At 40.2% G+C, this 22223-nt stretch overlaps 1 long non-coding RNA gene across 1 annotated transcript; it reads right to left on the bottom strand.

Annotated features, from left to right (window-relative positions):
• Window positions 1–3026: 3026 nt before the first annotated feature.
• On the bottom strand, window positions 3027–6393 carry LOC144987363 (uncharacterized). Its single transcript, XR_013651248.1, has 3 exons — window positions 6211–6393; window positions 4248–4369; window positions 3027–3421 (listed from the first exon to the last, which is right to left on the bottom strand). It is a non-coding gene; the product is annotated as an uncharacterized LOC144987363 (long non-coding RNA).
• Between the last annotated feature and the right edge of the window lie 15830 nt (window positions 6394–22223).

Raw genomic sequence — 22223 nt, forward strand, 5'->3', positions numbered from 1 at the left:
ATTTTTTTTTTTATCTCTGTGCAAAGGATCAGTTCTGTATTTTGCAGCACTACGTTCTTTAACACACGTTCTATAGATAGCATTTTTCTTATACTTATTTTTACTCAATTCCAATGCTCTGGATCTATGCAAAGAATCAGATTCATATTTCCTTTTACTCATATCTTTTTTCTTTTGTTTATGCTGTTCAATTATTTGATAATGCATTTTGTGGTAAAAGGATCTCTTTTTTTTTTAGATACTTAGAAAAATAAGATTCACCAACTGAATCACAACTAACATTATGTGGTTGAAAAGAACGGCATCTTAGCAGTGGTGTGTCAGAACAAATACTATTGCTTTTACACCAATTGGCACATCCAGCTTCACCACTACAATGAACACAGACAACAACCTCATAATATTTCTTATCACATTCTCGCAAATAAATTCCTTGATTTCCAAATATTCTATTTACAGGCTTATACTTTCTCCATATGCTACCATTGTGTACAAAAATTTCTACTCCCAAAACATTTGAAGTAGCTTGAATGTCAATCTCAGATACAAAACTGCCAACATATTTCATACGTGACTTCTGAATGTACTCAGACACTGTTCCATAGCCTTTCTCCAGCAACTTCATATGAATGTCACTGTTCTTTAGCATAAACTTAACAGCCAGTCGAACTCTTCTATGACAATTTTCAGATCCACTAATGACTCGAGAAATAGCACGAAAAAAACTATTGCCATCATTTAATGTGACCTCTGTCTTACAAATAGAACCAAGCGTTACATTATTAGTTGGAATGTCTTCATACTGCTTCACAAAATCTAAATCAATATGTTTTGACAACAAAACTGCACTCTCAAACGACAATGGATAAAAACTGAAAGCATTTTCAACTAAATTGTTACTTTGATAGATTTCACTGTTTTGGTGATCATTGTTAACCAATGCACTAAACAAAACTTCATTACAATCACCAACTTCAGACCTGCCATGTTTAACACTCTTGCAATCTCCTTCTGACAGCATTTCTGAGTCTCTTTTGCGTTGCCTCATATTATGACCCAAATTTTTTTCCATAGATTTACACAACCCAAAACAACGCTGCTGCTGAAAAATTTCAACGCAAGTTACAACTTCATAATGACACTCATTTATATTTTGCAAATATATGCCTTGTTTAGATATGGCCTTACGTTGACAGGCATATTTCAACCAACGTTCATTGTGAAATGTATACACACTCACACCCAAGTAGTCAGCTGTAGCTTGAATTTCAACCTCTGTAGCCCAACTACCAGAAAATCTCATTCTAGAAACATTGAGATATTCATCCACAGACATATTTTCAGATCTCAAAAGAGAACTATAATTTCCAACATTCTTTTGTAAATGTGTGACAACTGCACGTCTTAACTTTATGTGATTTTTCTCTGTACCACTAATAACTTTGGACACAGCCCTAAAAAAACAATTGCCATCGGCTACTATATGATCAGTTTGACATGGAATTCCCAACATATCAACCTCTAGAGGGTTAGAACAAGCAGTGTTTTCACAATGCACATTCAGTTGTTTACACAATGCTTGTGTAACATCAAAATCAACAGGGTAAAACTCAAGTTTCTTTGATGAAACATCAAGAAACTCAACATCCAAACTAGCTTCATTAGCATCATACCATTTTGTCTTCTTTGATTCACGTTGCACAGTAGAAAGCTTACGCTTTCTGTTACTTTCATGCAACGGTAAGGGACCAGTTTGAACATCTAAACTGCACCCGAAACCAAACTGTGACCCAGTATTTAATCCAGTTTTACAATCCTTCTCAAGCACACTTTGTTTATTTTTCTCACTATGATCATTGTCAGTAACAGCAACGGATGCAATTTCAAAAGCCATTTCTTTCCCTGCAAGTGAAATACTCAAGCAACAAATATAATTGTATAAATCATTAAGACTAGGAAGGTACATGATAATACTTCTTCCATTTACATCTGCCATTCCAGTACCACTGCGTGCATGTGAATCCACCACAGCATAATGGCCGTTTTCTGAAATAACAGCACAAGTACTACTGCCTATGGTCAAAAAACATGTTTTATACTTGACAAGCATGTGCTCCAGTCCCTTTTTAAGAGTTATCACTTCACCACTGTCAACAAATTTACCATTACTCACATTAACAATCCCAGAAACGTATTCACCATACTCAAACTTAAATAATTTACCATCAATTTCAGAATCCATGGGCAAATCAGGTACTGACAAAAACTTCAAATTTCCAGGGATGATTTTGTTTTCACACACCGAGGAGTAAAGCTGATCACCAAGAAACACAACATGGTCCAAGTCTGTTGCCTCCCACTCAAAAACACTACGATCCGTGTGTTTAGCCATACTCACCAGGGCTATTGCCATGCACTGCACACCTCTGTTTTGAAGCTGCCGATCTCCTTGATGAAAAGATCCCCTTACACAACGTTCTGTGTCAAATCTGTTACAATTGTTTTCATTTAAAATCACTGAAGATGATTTTTTTTTTAAATTAATGCATTTTTTTCCAATTTTCAATGAATTTTTGCGTTCCATTAACACTTTACATTGTTCGCCAACCACAACTTTGTCATTTAACTCCTGAACATGTTCTTTTATAAAACCAGTCTGTCTTTTGCCCAAAACTGACTGATTCACACGTGCATCCTCTGCTCCCAAACCAAATGTATTATTACACCCATCCCAAGAAGCTTCTTTCACAAACATTGAACTGATGCCAAACCATTCTGCATTCAAAGACTTTTTCAAGTTCCAAATGTGCAACATCAAGTCATTAAAGCAACTGTTGAAAACAGCCACAGATGTTCCAATATTAGAAAACATTCCAGATGAATCTCGTGCACCACAATCGACCACAACAAAATACTCTTTGTGATGAATGACAGCACAAACGAAACCCTGCAAATCCAACAAACACAGATCTTCCTCCATCAGTCGCTCCTGCATCATTTCATACAACAGTGAAAAATCTTCACTCTTTGAATCACCAGAATACACAGGCTCATTGATAGCAACATCCCAAATTCTTCCAAACACACTGAGCTTTTCAGAAACCTTGAATAACTTTTCGGAATTGTTCACACATCCATCACTTCCATTAAATGAACAAACCAACTGCACACCTTCATTTCTAATATTGTCAACATCAGCGTCCCTCCATGTACACACTGGAGCAACAACATGGTTGATTGCAGCCACAACACAACATGTAAGAGATGTTGTACTATCACTTGAATGTGTTAATCTTACTTTCATTCCAGAAATCAAAGGCTTCTGTATTTGCTCCTGACACACACAACCAGAAGTTTTACCTTCTTCTTGAACCTTACACACTTTGGTGCGACGCATATTAAATCCCTTCTTTCGTGGCATCTATAAAAAAAAATATATAAAAATGAAACCACCAGTAAAATAAGATTATCATTTCTATTATGTATACCTAAAGCAATACATTTATACCACACAGACCAATAATCAAAAACAAACAATATTTTCAGACTATTGGAAAATAGTTCTACACAAATAAATGTAAAAATAATAATAAATGTGTCCTAAAATACAGTGTTCCCCAACCCCCGGGCCGCGGACCGGTACCGGTCTGTGGGTCATTTGGTACCGGGCCGCACAGAAATAATAACTTACTTCCGGTTTTTTTATATCTGAATCTGAAAGATGTTTTATTTAGAAAAGTTGCCCGATTCTGTGTGACTGTCACACCCGTCTGTCAACAGTAACGCAGACCAAGGTGCTCCTCTCGGCCACGTGATAAGTTACTGCTAAAATAAAACCCAGAAGCTAGCAAAATGAGCCTAGGGGAAAAGGCCCAGCCAGGAGACAGGAGGAGCCTTCCACTTCCAGAAAAGAAAGCTACACTTAACAGACAGTACTTTTTTGCACCATGAGTATGAGAAGGGGGGAGGATGATGAGACCCATGCAATGTTCCATTCATGGGTGTCAAAATTAAAGCTCGGGATGTGTGTTGTCACGTATCTGTTACTCCTTCTGCGTGGCGTTGCTACAGTAATCCTCCACCAACATCTCAAAGACCGATCCATTAACTTAAAAAATGTGCAATAAAGTTTATTGAAAAAAGAAACCTTATCCGTGAAAACCTTTAATTACGTCATACCGGGCCGTGGCGCTAACTAGGTTGGGGAGCACTGCTATAGATTATTAAACACTGCAAATTTAACTTACCTTTACCAAACTCTTAACTGGCTTACAAAACAAAAGGCTCTCTGGAAAAACCAGCAAACAGCTCCTCTCTGTTGTCCAGAAATGGTCAGCCACTGGTGTGGAAGATCCCTCAGAGCAAAACTCTGGAGTTACAAATAAAATGTAAAAGGAATAAAAAAAATTAACATTTATTTAAAACAAATACATAAACTTTAATAGACAAAATGGTAAATGCTCTCTGGGAGGCTAATCCATAGAGGAGGTCCATTAAAACTGAATGAGGCCTTTCAGTGTGTTTTAACTTTTGGGATAACCAAAAGGCCTGTATCAGAGGACCTCAGGGTCCAGAGGGAATCATACTTTAAAATATCAGATAAATATGAAGGCCCAAGACCATACAAACATTTATAAACTAATAAAAACTTTAACATCAATCCTAAAGCGAACAGGAGGCCAAGCAGCCATTTTAAAATCTGTGTTCCTGCAAATATATTCATACTGGCTGCCACACACTTATAGATTATTTGAAGAAATTTATACACAAATTTAACATGTGTCCTATATTAGATTATTAAACACTGAAAATTGAACATAAAACCTAAAAAGTACTAAATACGTTGGAACTGATCTTCAGTGGAAATACCCACGGGTCGGCAGGCGTTTATAAACCGCGGTCAGGTGAGCCGACATCTGTGGAAGTGCGGTCTCGCTAGCCGTCACTGACTTTTTGCATGCGGGTTTACATCATAGTTTACATCATAGTTTACGGTGCACACCGCCAGCGAGCTGAAAAGACGGTATAAAGCGCTAATATCACCCATGTCAGTTACTCATCAAATAACATGTACTGTGCTCAGAAATCAATGAGAGATATTGCAGCTCTAGATTGTCTTTTGATGTACAGATTTATTCCTTTATTGCATGTCTGACCATTCTATAATCAACTACCAAGAAGAATGTGTTTGTTTGAAATTATGCAATCAGACAGATTCTAAAGGTGAGTTTGAACACTAACAAGTGTTTTGTGTGTTGTTGAGCACGGCATGGAATGAAACAGAAATAAAGATTCTCCACGTAAAATGACACATCTGATCCAGTCATGTCAATTCATTCTAAAGTGGCTTCTGTCCAAGATTACACAAAACTTTCAGTGGATTATTGTTGTTAATGATGTTCACTAATATAACAGCAAGTTTGAAGAAGATTTACTGTATAAAATTAGAGATATTGCCATTATAGTCTCACTGAGGCTGTCTCATTCAGTCAGCATATAACATGGAAACCACCCAAAATACCAATTTATTAAAAGATTAAAAGAATATTTCTAATCGGAAAAAGGTTTTCTGTGCCCATGTGCACGGGTGAATTTTAACCCGACCATTGATCCGATCAATATATTCTGCCCATGTAACCGCGGCTTATGATGTAAACTATGATGTCAACGCGCATGCAAAAAGTCAGTGACGGCTAGCGAGACCGCACTTCCACAGATGTCGACCGCGGTGTTTAAAAAGTATTATATGTGAACTGCTATGTATTTGATCAATTAGAAAGAAGTTTCACTACTTAATGTGGTTTAAAAACTGTAAAAACTACGTTCGAATTCCAAGAACTATAAAGATGGCGGAATGACTACAAAAACCGATCTCTGAAACGGATAGAAAATTGTTGTTTGTCGATCAGTATTGATTCTACGTGTCATTTTGTACATTTGTGTCCGTTAAAAAGAAAATTCGTCGGTTGGTTTGCTTTAAAAAGTATTTTAAAAATTACGTTCGAATCAAATTGCCATGACCACTTCCGGTTCAACGAAGGAAAAGTTCAAATCATTTACGTTTGTCCTATCGATTTTAAACTTTTACGGTTTTTATTCAAAAAAATTGTTTATCAGAGGGTGAGTAGTGTCTTAGTGTGAAAAAGGTCGTTGATTTACAGTAACGGTCCTTTTAAAGTCGCGGGAAAATTCATAATGGTCGTGACTAACCTCGAGTAAAGTTGAAGACCTCCTCCTTCTTCTCACTGGGGGTCCGGTGGTCTTCCTTGCTGGTCAGGAGCGTCGAAGATCGAAGTGTAGTAGAAATGAGGAAAGCTCTTAAAAGAGCTGTTTTTGCTCTAGTTCGGCAACCTTGAGTGAAATTCTCCGTGGGGTGTGGTTCTCCAGTCGTCCAGCAGGGGTCGAGTAGAGGGAAGATTGATATGAAAATCCCCTGGGGTGATTGGCTTGACCAGCTGCTTGACTCAAGGTTTCCCTTTTCTCGTTCGTATTTGATGAAGTAGGTTGATTACATGTTATTTTTTCATGAAATAATAGAAGTTCTACTTAGTTTAGTTCCTTATGTATGTGTAGAACATTTTATAGTAATTATTGTATTGATCATTAATCCGTTGTTGAACATTCTAGCTATTGAGTTTGTTCTCATTTGCATGAGCTCTCCCATGGACCAATCAGACAGCTCCGTTTTTAGTTTGACTCCCAAGGGTTGAAATCTAATAAAATTACATTCCAATCCCAAAGTGGTGGTGTGCTGTCTTCTTTGTGTTATGTCTGTGTGTTTTGTGGGTGATTCTGTTAGATAATTCTCACAAGAAACGTGTGCTATTCCGGGGTCGTGACGTCATACTTCCCATGATGCTTTGCTGGTGGGGGAAGTTTCAAAAGAACTCTCTTTTTAATCCCTTGGAGAGTTTGTTTCCAATAAGCAATAATTTTACAGTACTGTTGAGATGTGCTTTGTATGATGTGAAGGGTAGAGTTCCAAAATATTTTTTAACTTAAAAACCATAACTTTGGGTGGTGTTGCCAACAAAGGTGTTCCAAGATACAGGCTGCTTCAACTTAGCGTCAGTTCATTCTGAATAGAGTCAGTCTCCTGCAAAATAGTTGATCATCAAGTGATCCTCAGAAGACTCAGACTTTGTCAGAATTCCTGTTCTCTCCTGTAACTCCTGGAAAGCCTTCAAAGATCGGCATCATGCAGTTCCCTGATTTTCATAACAATTTGGACACCCCGTGCTTTCTACTTTTCTATCTCAGCTGTTTACTTAAAGCGCTTGACACGAACCCAAAGTGGCGCATTACCGCCACCACCTGGTCTGGAGGGGAACTACTACTATTTAACACGGAGAATGACACCTATTTGTCATAGTACAAACATAATACATATGAACATTTTACAAAGACTATTTATGAATCTGCTATGTTTTGACCATGGAAAACGTGGCCGATTTTCTAAATAATAAAATTACAAACACTTTGGTGGCGATTTAATGTATTTGTTCAGAAATAAACCCTCAAGTCATTAGTCTATGGCAATATTTATTTTTTTTGCCGCTGAACGATTTACAGGGTCTTGCGAGGAGGCTTTTTTTCAGTAGTTTTCTCTTCCGTCTTACTGAAAATAGCTTTGAATATGAATCTGACCCTGTTCCTGTTGGCAATAATTCAACCATTTCTTGTGAGATCAAACCGAAAACGAGCAGATATGCAGCATCACAGGACAGCAAGGAGGAGAAGTTGACGTCTCAGAAGATTTCCTCTGGATGGCCTGGCCAGACATGAACAACCTGTGAGTCAAACTTAAAGTTTTTTTTTTTTTAGTTTAACTTTTTTAGTTAAAGCATTTGTCACTAATTGTTCTTAAGGTTACACAATCTGCTGGGTAAGAGTTTAACATTCTTTTTCAACATTGAGTTGTATAGTCTAACTACATGAAACACTTGTGAGTTCAAAGTTTAGTATTTTTTATTCAGAGTCAAACCATATCACTTGTTTGAAAACAAAAATACTTTCATTTATTAAATACTTTCATTTTTCACCCAGTAAAAAAAAAAAACACAAGATTCTTCAGCATTTAAAAATACTTCATAAACTAAAATGTAAGACATCAAAAATAAATAGAAACATTCAAAAAATGAGATTTAATTTCCTCAATGAAATACATTAATGTTCCATTTTACAGAGTCTTCCACGTCTCTACTGCTTTGCCAACAGAATAGGGTGATTAAGGTGGTTAAATGTTTCTCGTAGACCCTATAGTGCTGCTTATCAAACGTGGAGCTTTGTTAGATGCATCTAACTCTGAAATCTCAGCTTCCTGAGACAAACAGCTGAAAGGTTTTTTATCAGAGTAAACTTCAATGGCTTTTCAACAGGTGGACGTCATTTTTAGGTGTGTCTGCTCATCCTACTTGGAGAGGTGATGCTCCAAGTAGGTGGCGCTACACCTTTTCCAGATTCTTCCACTGCAGATGTGTTCAAAGTCAGACTACAATCATGCAAACCAATTTTGGATCAAATTGGATTATGCATGGCTGAGTAATGGCCATTTTTCTTTTCATGGCGTGTTTTCGAAACGACCTCCAATTTTGACGTGCCGCCACGGTCACAAACAACCGTAAAAACTTAAAAGCTTCGCAATTTAACATCGAACATGGGTCTAGTTTACAAAACCAAAGTTTGGAGTCATTATTCACAAATCTCTAGGAGGAGTTCGTTCTAGAAGGAGGCCTGCAAATGACCAAAATACAGCAAAAATGACATATTGACACCAATATAGCAGACTTCCTGTGCAACTGACAGCTTGGTACCAAGATACTTTTTTGTAGGTTTTCATCTGATGAACATGTCCTGTAAATATCAAGCTTGTATGTTAAAGAACATGGTGGGGCTCGCGAAAACAAACATTGTAGGTGGCGCTATTGAGCCGTTTTTGTGCACCCATGCGAGTGCTGTATATCTAAGTTGGAGATATGTAAGAAGCATCTCATTCTGAAATCTCAGCCTCGTCATACAAACGGCTGATTTTTTATGAATTTTTAATTATCTGACTACAACGCAATCAACCACTTCCTGTTTGGTGGTGGCTTGCGCAGGCACCGTCAGGTGTACACCCATGAAACTTTAAACGATGAGAGAATACCCTTGTGAGGATCTCCTGTTGTAATTTTGTGAACATCGGACAAAGCACAGAGAAAATACAGGGCAGAATGTGCCCCATGCAATAACTAGGTGGCGCTATAGAGCTCGTCCAAAGTTGTCATATCCATGGGTTAAGAATGGAAGCTTCATCATATCCATTGATTTTCAGTGAGATCGGACAAGGAATGTGCACGTGAGAGCAACATTTGGGCATGGCGAGACGCCCAACTTTGCCGCTCTGTCACGACCACACCCCCGCTTTGAAAGTTATGGTTTTTTATCAGAGTAAACTTCAATGGTTTTTCAACAGGTGGACGTCATTTTGAGGTGTGTTTGCTCATCCTACTTGGAGCAGTGATACTCCAAGTAAAACATGTCATTTCCTGTTGCCAACAGGTGGCGCTACACCTTTTCCGGATTCTTCCACCTCTGATGTGTTCAAAGTCAGACTACAATCATGCACATAAACTTTGGATCAGATTGGATTATGCATGGCTGAGTAATGGCCATTTTTCTTTTCATGGCGTGTTTTCGAAATGACCTCCATTTTCGACGCGCGCCACGGTTACAAACAACCGTAAAAACTTAAAAGCTTCGCAATTTAACATCGGACATGTGTTTAGTTTACAAAACCAAAGTTTGGAGTAATTATTCACAAATCTCTAGGAGGAGTTCGTTCTAGAAGGAGGCCTGCGAATGACCAAAATACACCAAAAATGACATATTGACACCAATATAGCAGACTTCCTGTGCAACTGACAGCTTGGTCCCAAGAGACTTTTTTGTAGGTTTGCATCTGATGAACATGTCCTGTAAATATCAAGCTTGTATGTTAAAGAACATGGCGGGGCTCGCGAAAACAAACATTGTAGGTGGCGCTATCGAGCCGTTTTTGTGCACTTATGCAAGTGCTGTCTATATAAGTTGGAGATATGTAAGAGGTATCTCATTCTGAAATCTCAGCCTCGTGATACAAACGGCTGATTTTTTATGAATTTTTAATTATCTGACTGCAATGCAATCAACCACTTCCTGTTTGGCGGTGGCTTGCGCAGGCAACATCAGGTGTACACCCATGAAACTTTAAACGATGAGAGAAAACCCTTGTGAGTATCTCCTGTTGTAATTTTATGAACATCGGAAAAAGCACAGAGAAAAGATAGGTCAGAATGCGACAAAACTGTGTTTTTCAATAACTAGGTGGCGCTATAGAGCTCGTCCAAGATTGTCATATCCATTGGTTCAGAATGGAAGCCTCATCACCTCCATCGAATTTCAGTGAGATTAGACAAGGAATGTGCACGTGAGAGCAACTCTTCTGTGCACGGCGAGACGCCCAACTTCGCCGCTCTGTCACGACCACACCCCTGCGTTGAAAGTTATGGTTTTTTATGAGAGTAAACTTCAATGGCTTTTCAACAGGTGGACGTCATTTTCAAGTGTGTCGGCTCATCCTACTTGGAGCAGTGATGCTCCAAGTCAAACATGTCATTTCCTTTTGCCAGCAGGTGGCGCTACACTTTTTCCAGATTCTTTCACTGCAGATGTGTTCAGAGTCAGACTACAATCATGCATATCAATTTTGGATCAGATTGGATTATGCATGGCTGAGTAATGGCCATTTGTCTTTTCATGGCGTGTTTTCGAAATGACCTTGAAATTCGACGCGCCGCCACGGTCACAAACATCCGTAAAAACTTAAAAGCTTTGCAATTTAACATCGGACATGTGTTTAGTTTACAAAACCAAAGTTTGGAGTAATTATTCACAAATCTCTAGGAGGAGTTCGTTCTAGAAGGAGGCCTACAAATGTCCAAAATAGAGCAAAAATGACATATTGACACCAATATAGCAGACTTCCTGTGCGACTGACAGCTTGGTACCAAGAGACTTTTTTGTAGGTTTCCATCTGATGAACATGTCCTGAAAAAATCAAGCTTGTATGTTAAAGCATATGCGGGGGCTCGGGACAAATGTCACTGTAGGTGGCGCTGTCGAGCCATTTTTGTGCGCCCATGCCAATCTCCTGTAAAATACGAAATTTTTCGCGACTCCTGGGGTGTGTGCCAAATTTGGTGAGTTTTGGGGTATGTTAAAGGCCTCAAAAAGGCGATTCTTCCGTCGGAAGAAAAAGAATAATAATAATTAAAGCTACAAGTAGCATTTAGCGGGCCCGAGCACGTGCGACCGCATGGCACGAGCGACCGCCCCGTGAGCAACGCCCTGCTCGAGCCATTCTCGTCGTTTTTTCTTGTCCATTCTGGAGCTCCAAGCTATTGTTAATACGACAGCAGCCTGGGGGGGGGGGGGGGGGGGGGGCTGTAATCTGTTGCCTTAAGGGACAAAGACTTTTGCATATAGCATGAAAAAAATTCAAGCAATGATGATAATTGCTATCACTGTCCCTAAGGATGAGAACAATAGAACTCATTCAATTTCCACTACAATGTCTAGATGAGTGTCAGCTATGTCTGATAACTTGGCCAATTAGCTGGACCGGGATCTTGCAAAGTGCAGGTGGTTAACGTCCAGTGTAATGAGTCTGTGGACGGCAACAGTACAGCATAGCTTTTGGTTTCCACAAGAGAAGAACTCCTGACACATCTGCCCTAACAGACAACTACAAGAGGAGTTGAAATGTATAACACGGTGAAGGAGTTTTTGTGCAGAAAAAGGTACAATTAGAAAAGCTGGTAGCAGTGACTGCAGATGGGACTCCTGCTATGATCAATAGACAAACAGGTTTCATCACTCACTGTAAAGCTGACCCAGACTTTCCAAAATGTCTGCATTACTGCTGCGTCATTCACCAGCAGGCCTTATGTGCAGAAGTGATTGGCTCTGGACATATAATGACTCTTATTCTGAAAATCGTAAACAACCTCAGCTGCAAAGCAAAACAGCACAGGATTTTTAAGGTGCTATTGGAGGAGATGTCTGTTGAATATGGTGAATATGAACATTGTGAATCTGAACTTGCATTCTTGACTGACATTACTGGAAAACTAAACCACTTGATCTGCGAGCTGCAAGACAATGGCAAAACTATTTTTTTTTGACCAGCCTGCCTGAGCCAGTGTTTTTCTTGTGGGGATCTTTTCTGCCAGGGCTTGTCAGCTTGGTCAGTGGATGTTGCTGCAGTTGTCTCCCTTGCTGGGACAGCTGGAGTTAAACACAGCAGCTCACGGCTCTGAAGTGGACCCCGTTGCTGTCCCAGTCTGGATGGGCACTGTGGCGATGTTCCAATTGCCAGGCTGGCTCCTGGTATAAAGAGATTCCCAAATACCATTTCCTAACCGCAGAGCCAAGGATGTGTTTACATGTTTAGGTCAAAAATGTGATGGACAGCTTCATGTTGTCTAAACATGCCACCCTGTTATTAATCCAGTTGATATGGTTCTCCATCTGTGTCTAGGTGATAGAAAAGCATTTTTTTTATATTTACAGCTCTAAGCAAACAAACAGTTGTCTATATAAAAGAGCTTTTACAATTGTGCACTTTTAGCAGGTCTCTGAGTTCATGTGACCAATGTATGGTGGATTTTCACAGACCTTGTTTAAAACTGAAGGTGAGAGAGACTTAGAGAAATGGCTTCATTGTTCTGGAGTTCTTTGTTTCATCCACAGAAGAGTAGAATTGGTGATTGATTTTGAAAAGCTGCTGAAAAAAGTATCTTTTCAAATTGCAATTTCTAACTTGGGTTTTACATTTTGTGTTCCATTTTTTGTGCTTTATTTGGGAAGCATTTGTTATTTGTTTGGTGTTTTTAAGGTTCTGCAAATATACACATCATTTTTTAGAGACATTTGTTATCAGTTGTGTTTGTTGATTTGTAGTTTAATTTCATTGGATGTATAGATGTCGTGTGGGGGGGAGGCTCGACAGCAGGTAGGACCCAGGCGCAGAGACGGGAGGCAAACGGGTTCAGGGCAAGTGGGTTTATTTAACTAACAAAAAGCGCTGCAGAGCAGGATGACAAAACTAAAAACAAAAACTTACTGTGGCATGGCAAGGGACATGGACGCCAGACAAGAAGACGTGATCAACATGAGCAGAAGTTAATGGACCAGCACAGGAGGAAGGCAGAGACAAGACTTATATACAGACAGGGCAGACAAGACACAGGTGAACACGATTAGGGCAGATGGGGACCAAAGGAAGTAAAACTCAAATACATGACAAGACAGGAAACCTTTCAAAATAAAACAGCAAACAGAACCAAACAAGACAGAACAAGAACTAAAGCGAAAAAAAAGACAACAAACTGAAACCATGACAATAGAAAGGAAAAGAAGTTCAAACATTGATTATAAAAAAGGATATAAGAGATAAAAAAAAAGAAAAAGGAAAAGAAAAAAGATAAAATATTGATTTAATTGCATTTTGAATGAATAAAAAACAATGATTAATAGAATCAGAATCAGAATCAGGAATCAGAAAAAGTTTTATTGCCAGGTTCAGTAGAGCGCACTTTACAAAACGAGGAATTTGACTTGGTGTATAGTGCAATTAAGAATAAGTTAAAAATTAAGTTAACAACAACAACACACTATATACAGTAGAGTAAGGTGAATTAAAGTGGGAGCACAGATGGGCTGGGATGGTGGGGCATGTAAGTGGCACCGACAGTCCTTTGGTGGGCGGGGGGGGAGGGGGGGTCACCTGGGGGAGTTGGGGTTCTGTTCAGCAGGCTGGCTGCAGTGGGGAAGAAGCTGTTCTTGTGGCGCGAGGTCCTGGTCCTGATGGACCGGAGCCTCTTGCCAGAAGGGAGGGGCCGAAAGAGATTATGTCCTGGATGAGAGGGGTTGGCTACAATCCTGGCTGCCCGCCTCCAGGTCCTGGAGATGTGCAGCTCCTGGAGAGACGGGAGGTGGCAGCCGATCACCTTCTCTGCTGAGTGGATGACGCGTTGCAGCTTGGCCCTGTCTCTGGCCGTGGCCGCAGCGAACCAGACTGTGATGGAGGACGTGAGGGTGGATTCGATGATGGCGGTGTTAAAGTCTACCAGCATCTTTTCAGGGAGGTGAAACTTCTTCAGCTGCCTCAGGAAGTACATCCTCTGCTGGACCTTCTTAGTGATGGAGCTGATGTTCTGCTCCCACTTGAGGTCCTGGCTGATGATGGTTCCCAGGAAGCAGAAGGACTCCACAGAGGTCACCGGGGAGTCACAGAGGATGACAGGGGGGAGGGGGGCTGGGGCCTTCCTGAAGTCCACTGTCATCTCCACTGTCTTCAGAGCATTAAGCTCCAGGTTGTTAGCGCTGCACTATGACACCAGCCTGGCTATTTCACTCCTGTAGGCCGACTCATCTCCGTCAGAGATGAGGCCGATGAGTGTGGTGTCGTCAGCAAACTTCAGGAGTTTGACAGACAGGTGACCAGCTGTGCAGCTGTTTGTGTACAGGGAGAGTAACAGGGGTGAAAGGACACAGCCCTGGGGGGATCCGGTGCTTGTGGTCCGAGTATCTGAGACGAGCTTCCCCAGCCTCACATACTGCTGTCTGTCCGTCAGGAAGTCTGTGATCCACCTGCAGGTGGAGTCAGGCACATTCATCTTGGAGAGTTTTTAATACTAAGTCTAGACAGATTTAACACAGGTTTTTGGATGAAAAAGGATTTTTTATAAATCATCTGTTACACTTTTAAGTCTGAAAAAAATATGGAAGGCAGCAAACACAGATCCCTACCGTTTTTAATTTTTTTGTGCTGATATTTGAAAGATAAGTTATGCAAAAAAATAGGTGTTTGCAGTTTTGCCTAAAAAGACGTTTTCGGACCTTTTTGGATCAAATGTTGTCTAAAAGTTCACCTGTAACTTCAATCATTCTGAATTTTTTTAGGAAAACTAAACCACTTCAACTGTGATCTGCAAGGCAATGGTAAAACTATATTTTTTATGGAACAGCCTGCAGTGTTTCTTGTGGGGATCTTTTCTGCCAGGGCTTGCCGGCTTGGTCGGTGGTTGTTGCTGTTACCAATCCAGTTGATATGGTTCTCCATCTGTGTCTAAGTGATATAATCATAATCAGAATCGTTTATTGTCATTGTACATGGGGATACAATGAAATTGCAGCAGCCTTGGAGTGAAGGAGTTACATAAAATAAAAATAAAAATAGAATAGAAAAAGAAATACTGTATTTACAACTCTTAACAAAAAATGAACAATATGGACAGAAACTGTTAAATATTAAATATTTGTGAATAAAATAGAAAGGAATTACATGAGTTGCTGTGAGCACAGCTTAATAAATATCAAGTTATTGCACAGTGACCCGGTTAGACAGTCAGGATATTGCACGCATTGTAGTAAAATTAGAGTGAGGTGTGGTTGGTGGACGTATGTGCATTCCGTATGATAATTGCCTATGGAAAAAAGCTGTTTCTTAGTCTGTTTGTCCTGGTTCTGATGGACCTGTACCTCCTTCCAGAGGGCAGCAGTTCAAACAGAGGGAAAGCAGAATGGGTGGAGTTAGTGGTGATGCTAGTCACTCTGCTGATGCAGCGAGACTGGTAAATGTCCTTCAGTGAGGGGAGGGGGCAGCCGATGATCCTCTGCGCTGTCTTTACCACTCTCTGGAGACTCTGCCGTTCTGCTTCAGTGCAGTGGGAAAACCACACTGTGATGCCATAGGACAGAATGCTCTCAATGGTTGAGCGGTAGAACGTTACCAGCAGCTCCTGGCTGACGTCGTTCCTCCTAAGTTTTCTCAGGAAGTGCAGGCGTTGCTGGGCCTTCCTGATGACAGTCATGGTGTTGTTAGACCATGTGAGGTCAGCAGAGATGGTGGTGCCCAGGAGGGTGAAGCTGTGGACCCTCTCCACACAGTTTCCATCGATGTAGAGTGGGGGTGGATCTGTTCTGTTTTTTCTGAAGTCCAGGATGATCTCCTTGGTCTTGGTGGTGTTCAGGATGAGGTTATTAGCCTGACACCACCTTGAGAGTTTCAGGACTTCGTCTCTGTAGGCCGTCTCGTCGTCCCCAGAGATCAGCCCCACCACAGTAGTGTCGTCTGCAAACTTCACCACGGTGTTGCTGGTGTGGGCTGGTCTGCAGTCTGCTGTGTACAGTGTGTACAGCAGAGGACTCAGCACACATCCCTGTGTGGAGCCTGTGCTCAGCGTCCGGGTGGAGGAGAGGTGGGGGTCAAGTTTGACTGTCTGTGGTCTGTTTGTCAGGAAGTCCTTGATCCACGAGCAGGTGAGTGGGTGGAGTCCTAGTTCAGACAGTTTGTTGACCAGAATGTCAGGAATGATTGTGTTAAAGGCTGAGCTATAGTCCACAAAGAGCATCCTGGCGTAGGTGTCTCTGTGTTCCAGGTGGCTCAGCGCAGTGTGGAGGGTGATGGAAATGGCATCATCCGTTGATCTGTTTGCTTTGTAAGCAAACTGGTGGGGGACGAAGATTGGAGGGAGGGAGTCTTTGATGTGTCCCAGGAGCAGCCGCTCCAGACACTTTGTGATGACAGCAGTGAGTGCAACTGGGCGGAAGTCCGTGAGGAAGGCTGTGGATGAGGACTTTTTGGGTATCGGGATGATAGTGGATGACTTCAGACAAGCAGGGATGAAAGCCTGAGCTAGCGACAGGTTGAAGATTTTTGTGAAGACCTGGGAGAGTTGATCGGCGCAGGCCCGCAGAACCTTTCCGGGAACTCCATCAGGTCCCGCCGCTTTCCTGGGGTTTACCCTGCTGAACATCCGTGCCATCCGTGCCACGTCCATAAAGGCATTGTTTTTATATTTAGAGCTCTAAGCAACCAAACAGTTGTCTATATAAAAGAGCTTTTACAATTGTGCACTTTTAGCAGGCTGAAAAAATTATCTTTTTAAAATTGCCATTTCAAATTTGGGTTTTAAATTTTGTGTTCCATTTTTCTGTGCTTGTATTGGAAGGATTTGTTATTATTTTGTTTAAAAGTGCTACATATTGTATATACACATAATTTATTTAGAGAAATTTGCTATACGTTGTGTTTTTTGGTTTTGTAGTTTAATTTCATTGGATTTATATTAAGGAAAAGAAGTTGCAGCATTGATTAAAAAAGGATAAAAGAGACATTTACTGTCTAAGTCTTATGTTACATCTGTAGAACTGTACTGAGAGTTGGGTTTTGTTTTGGAGCACATTCATATGTTTTGTTTGTAAAAAAAAAAGATAAAATATTAGGTTAATTGCATTTTACATGACTAGAAAAGCAATGATTATTCATAAAAATCTATGAAAGACATACAAAACAAATGAAAAAGCAGTCTGCCCTCCCTCTTGTGTCTAAACTCTTGTCACCTCACTTCTGGGTTAGTTAGCATATGAACTGGCAGCTGGTGTGTGTGTGTGTGTGGGGGGGGGGGTGAAATTTGACTCCAGCAACAGGGATGATTGAGGAGCAGGCTGCAGCATGAGGAAAAGACTTAAGCATGTAAGAGGAAATGACATCCTACAGTTGACCAGTTCATTTTATATCTGTAAAGAATATTCAAGAAGCATTTAGACATGTTCAGCTATATGCGTGTGAAACTTGGTGTGGATATTTGAAGCATAAGTAATTTTAAAACACACTTGTTTGGAGTCCAGACGGAAAAAGCACAGGTTTTGGGATGAATCAGGATTTTTTTAAAATCATCTGTTTCACCTGGACTTCTGAAAAAAATATGGAAGGCAGCAAACACAGATCCCTACATTTAAAAAAATAAATGGTGTTGATATATGATGATTAAGTTATGAAAAAAAATAGGTGTTTGTAGTTTTGCCTAAAAAGACGTTTTCGGACCTTTTTGGATGTAATGCTCTCTAAGATGTCACCTGTAACTTCAATCATTCTGAATTTTTTTAGGAAGCAGTAGCACATAAATGCCTATGAAAGTTGAATTCTTGGTGCTGATAACCTAAACAGAATTTATGCTAAAAATCTTTGTTCAGTCCAAAATTTCATTAAAAAAATCAAGTGATGAAGTTTCTCGTAGACCCTATAGTGTTACATATCAAAGCTGGAGGTTATTAAAGGCATCTAATTCTGAAATATCAGCTTCCTGAGACAAACGGCTGATTTATAATAAATTTCTATTATTTGGGTGCACATAATCGACCACTTCCTGTTACGCAGGCACCGTCAGGTGTACACCCATGAAACTTTACATGATGAGAGAGGACCCTTCTGAGTATCTCCAGTTTTAATTTCATGCACATCGGACAAAGCAAAGAGAAAATACAGGGCAGAATGTGCCCAATGCAATAACTAGGTGGCGCTATAGAGCTCGTCCAAGATTGTCATATCCATGGGTTCAGAATAGAAGCTTCATCATATCCATTGAATTTCAGTGAGATTGGACAAGGAATGTGCACGTGAGAGCAACTTTTGTGTGCATAGCGAGATGCCCAACTTTGCCGCTCTGTCACGACCACACCCCCGCATTGAAAGTTATGGTTTTTTGTCAGAGTAAACTTCAATGGCTTTTCAACAGGTGGACGTCATTTTCAGGTGTGTCGGCTCATCCTACTCGGAGTAGTGATGCTCCAAGTAAAACATGTCATTTCCTCTTGCCAGCAGGTGGCGCTACACTTTTTCCAGATTTTTTCACTGCAGATGTGTTCAGAGTCAGACTACAATCATGCACATCAATTTTGGATCAGATTGGATTATGCATGGCTGAGTAATGGCCATTTTTCTTTTCATGGCGTGTTTTCGAAACGACCTCCAATTTTGACGCGCCGCCATGGTCACAAACATCCATAAAAACTTAAAAGCTTTGCAATTTAACATCGGACATGTGTCTAGTTTACAAAACCAAAGTTTGGAGTCATTACTCTCAAATCTCTAGGAGGAGTTCGTTCTAGAGCGAGGCCTGCAAATGACCAAAATACAGCAAAAATGACATATTGTCATCAAAATATCAGACTTCCTGTGCGACTGACAGCTTGGTCCCAAGAGACTTTTTTGTAGGTTTCTATCCGATGAACATGCCCTGTTAAAATCAGGTTTGTACTATAAAGCATATGGAGGTGCTCGCGAAAACAAATTTTGCAGGTGGCGCTATCGAGCCATTTTTGTTTACCTATGCCGTTCTCCTATAAAATATGAAATTTTTCGCGACTCCTGATGTGTATACAAAATTTGGTGAGTTTTGGGGTATGTTAAAGGCCTCAAAAAGGCGACGGAAAAGTCGGAAGAATAATAATAATTAAAGCTACAAGTAGCATTTAGCGGGCCCGAGCACGTGCCACCGCCTGGCACGAGCGACCGCCCCGTGAGCAACGCCCTGCTCGAGCCATTCTCGTCGTTTTTTCTTGTCCATTCTGGAGCTCCAAGCTAATGTTAATATGACAGCAGCCTGTGGGGGGGGGGGGGGGGGGGGACTATAATCTGTTGCCTTAAAGGACAAAGACTTATGCATATAGCATGAAAAAAAATCTTAAATCTAAGCCTCGTTTAGACCTGCTCATTTTCTCATCAAGTAGAAGAAGGTTTTTATCAGATTAAGAAACAAGCAATGATGATAATTGCTATCACTGTCCCTAAGGATGAGAACAATAGAACTCATTCAATTTTCACTACAATGTGTAGATGAGTGTCAGCTATGTTTGATAACTTGGCGAATTAGCTGGACCGGGATCTTACAAAGTGCAGGTGGTTTAACGTCCAGTGTGATGAGTCTGTGGACGGCAACAGTACAGCATAGCTTTTGGTTTCCACAAGAGAAGAATTCCTGACACATCTGCCCTAACAGACAACTACAAGAGGAGTTGAAATGTATAACACGGTGAAGGAGTTTTTGTGCAGAAAAAGGTACCATTAGAAAAGCTAGTAGCCATACCTGCAGACGGGGCTCCTGCTATGATTGACCGACAAACAGGTTTCATCACTCACTGTAAAGCTGACCCAGACTTTCCTAAAATGTCTGCATTACTGCTGCGTCATTCACCAGTAGGCCTTATGTGCAGAAGTGATTGGCTCTGGACATATAATGACTCGTATTGTGAAAATCATAAAAAACCTCAGCTGCAAAGCAAAACAGAACAGGATTTTTAAGGTGCTATTGGTGGAGATATCTGCTGAATATGGTGAATATGAATATGGTGAATCTGAACTTGTATTCTTGACTGACATTACTGGAAAACTAAACCACTTGATCTGCGAGCTGCAAGACATTGGTAAAACTATTTTTTTTTATTGACCAGCCTGCCTGAGCCAGTGTTTTTCTTGTGGGGATCTTTTCTGCCAGGGCTTGCCAGCTTGGTCAGTGGATGTTGCTGCAGTTGTCTCCCTTGCTGGGACAGCTGGAGTTAAACACAGCAGCTCAAGGCTCTGAAGTGGACCCCGTTGCTGTCCCAGTCTGGATGGGCACTGTGGTGATGTTCCAATGTTCAGGCTGGCTCCTGGTATGAAGAGATTCCCAAGTACCATTTCCTAACCGCAGAGCCAAGGATGTGTTTACATGTTTAGGTCAAAAATGTGATGAACAGCTTCATGTTGTCGATTGATGTAAGTTTAAACCTAAACATGTTTCCCTGTTACTAATCCAGTTGATATGGTTCTCCATCTGTGTCTAGGTGATAGAAAAGCATTTTTTTATATTTAGAGCTCCAAGCAAACAAACAGTTGTCTATATAAGAGCTTTTACAATTGTGGACTTTTAGCAGGTCTCTGAATACATGTGACCAATGTATGGTGGATTTTCACAGACTTTGTGTAAAACTGAAGGTGACAGAGACTTTGGAGAAGTGGCTACATTGCTCTGGACTTCTTTGTTTCATCCACAGAAGAGTAAAATATGTGATTGATTTTGAAAAGCTGCTGAAAAATGTATCTTTTTAAAATTGCAATTTCTAATTTGGGTTTTACATTTTGTGTTCCATTTTTTGTGATTGTATTAGAAAGATTTGTTATTTATTTGGTGTTTAAAGGTGGTACATAATGTATATACACAATCTTCTTAAAGACATTTGCTATATGTTGTGTTTGTTGTCATTGTAGTTTAATTTTATTGGATGTATTGAAAGGAAATGAAAAGAAGTTGCAGCATTGATTAAAAAAGCATAAAAGAGACATTTACTGTCTGATGTTACATCTGTAGGAGTGTACTGAGACTGGGTTTTGTTTTGGAGCACATTCATATATTTTGTTTGTAAAAAAAAAAAAAAAAGATAAAATATAAAGTTAATTGTATTTTGGATGAATAAAAAAGCAATGATTAGTGCTAAGGATGTATAAAAGACAAACAAAACAAAGGAAATTGCTGTATTTTAGTGTTGAACTAGGCTTTCTAACTGTTCTACTTTCTGTCTGCCACTCCTGGCTAATTTACATGTGAGCACACAGCCGGGGGGGGGGGGGGGCTAACTCCACTCCTGCAGCAGGGGAGACTGATGAAAAGCTTGAGGATGTAAGATTGAATAAATAAAATCCTAGAGTTGACCAGTTCATTTTATAAATGTAAATATTTTTTATTTTGGTGCTGATAAACTAAACAGATGTTATGATAAAAATATTTGCTTGAGTCAAAATGTCCAAAAATTTGCTTTCAGCACAATAGGGTTATTAAGGTGGTTAAATGTTTCTCGTACGTATAGTGCTGCTTTTCAAACGTGGAGCTTTGTAAGACGCATCTAATTCTGAAATCTCAGCTTCCTGAGACAAACGGCTGATTTCCTATGAAGCTTGATTATATGATCATGCTTCATGATCATTTATGAACATATATAGCTCGTCCAAAATTGTCATATCCATGGGTTCAGAATGGAAGTTTCATCAAATCTATTTAATTTCAGTGAGATCAGACAAGGAATGTGAACGTGAGAGCAACATTTGTGCATGGCGAGATACCCAACTTCGCCGCTCTGTCACGACCACACCCCCGCGTTGAAAGATTTGTTTTTCATCAGAGTAAACTTCAATGGTTTTTCAACAGGTGGACGTCATTTTGAGGTGTGTTTGCTCATCCTACTTGGAGCAGTGATGCTCCAAGTAAAACATGTCATTTCCTGTTGCCAACAGGTGGCGCTACACCTGTTTCGGATTTTTCCACTGCAGATGTGTTCAAAGTCAGACTACAATCATGCACAACAAATTTGGATCAGATTAGATT

Source organism: Oryzias latipes, chromosome 18 (genome assembly GCF_053564925.1).
Source record: "Oryzias latipes strain Hd-rR chromosome 18, Olatipes_Hd-rR_3.1".
Taxonomy (NCBI): Eukaryota; Metazoa; Chordata; class Actinopteri; order Beloniformes; family Adrianichthyidae; genus Oryzias; species Oryzias latipes.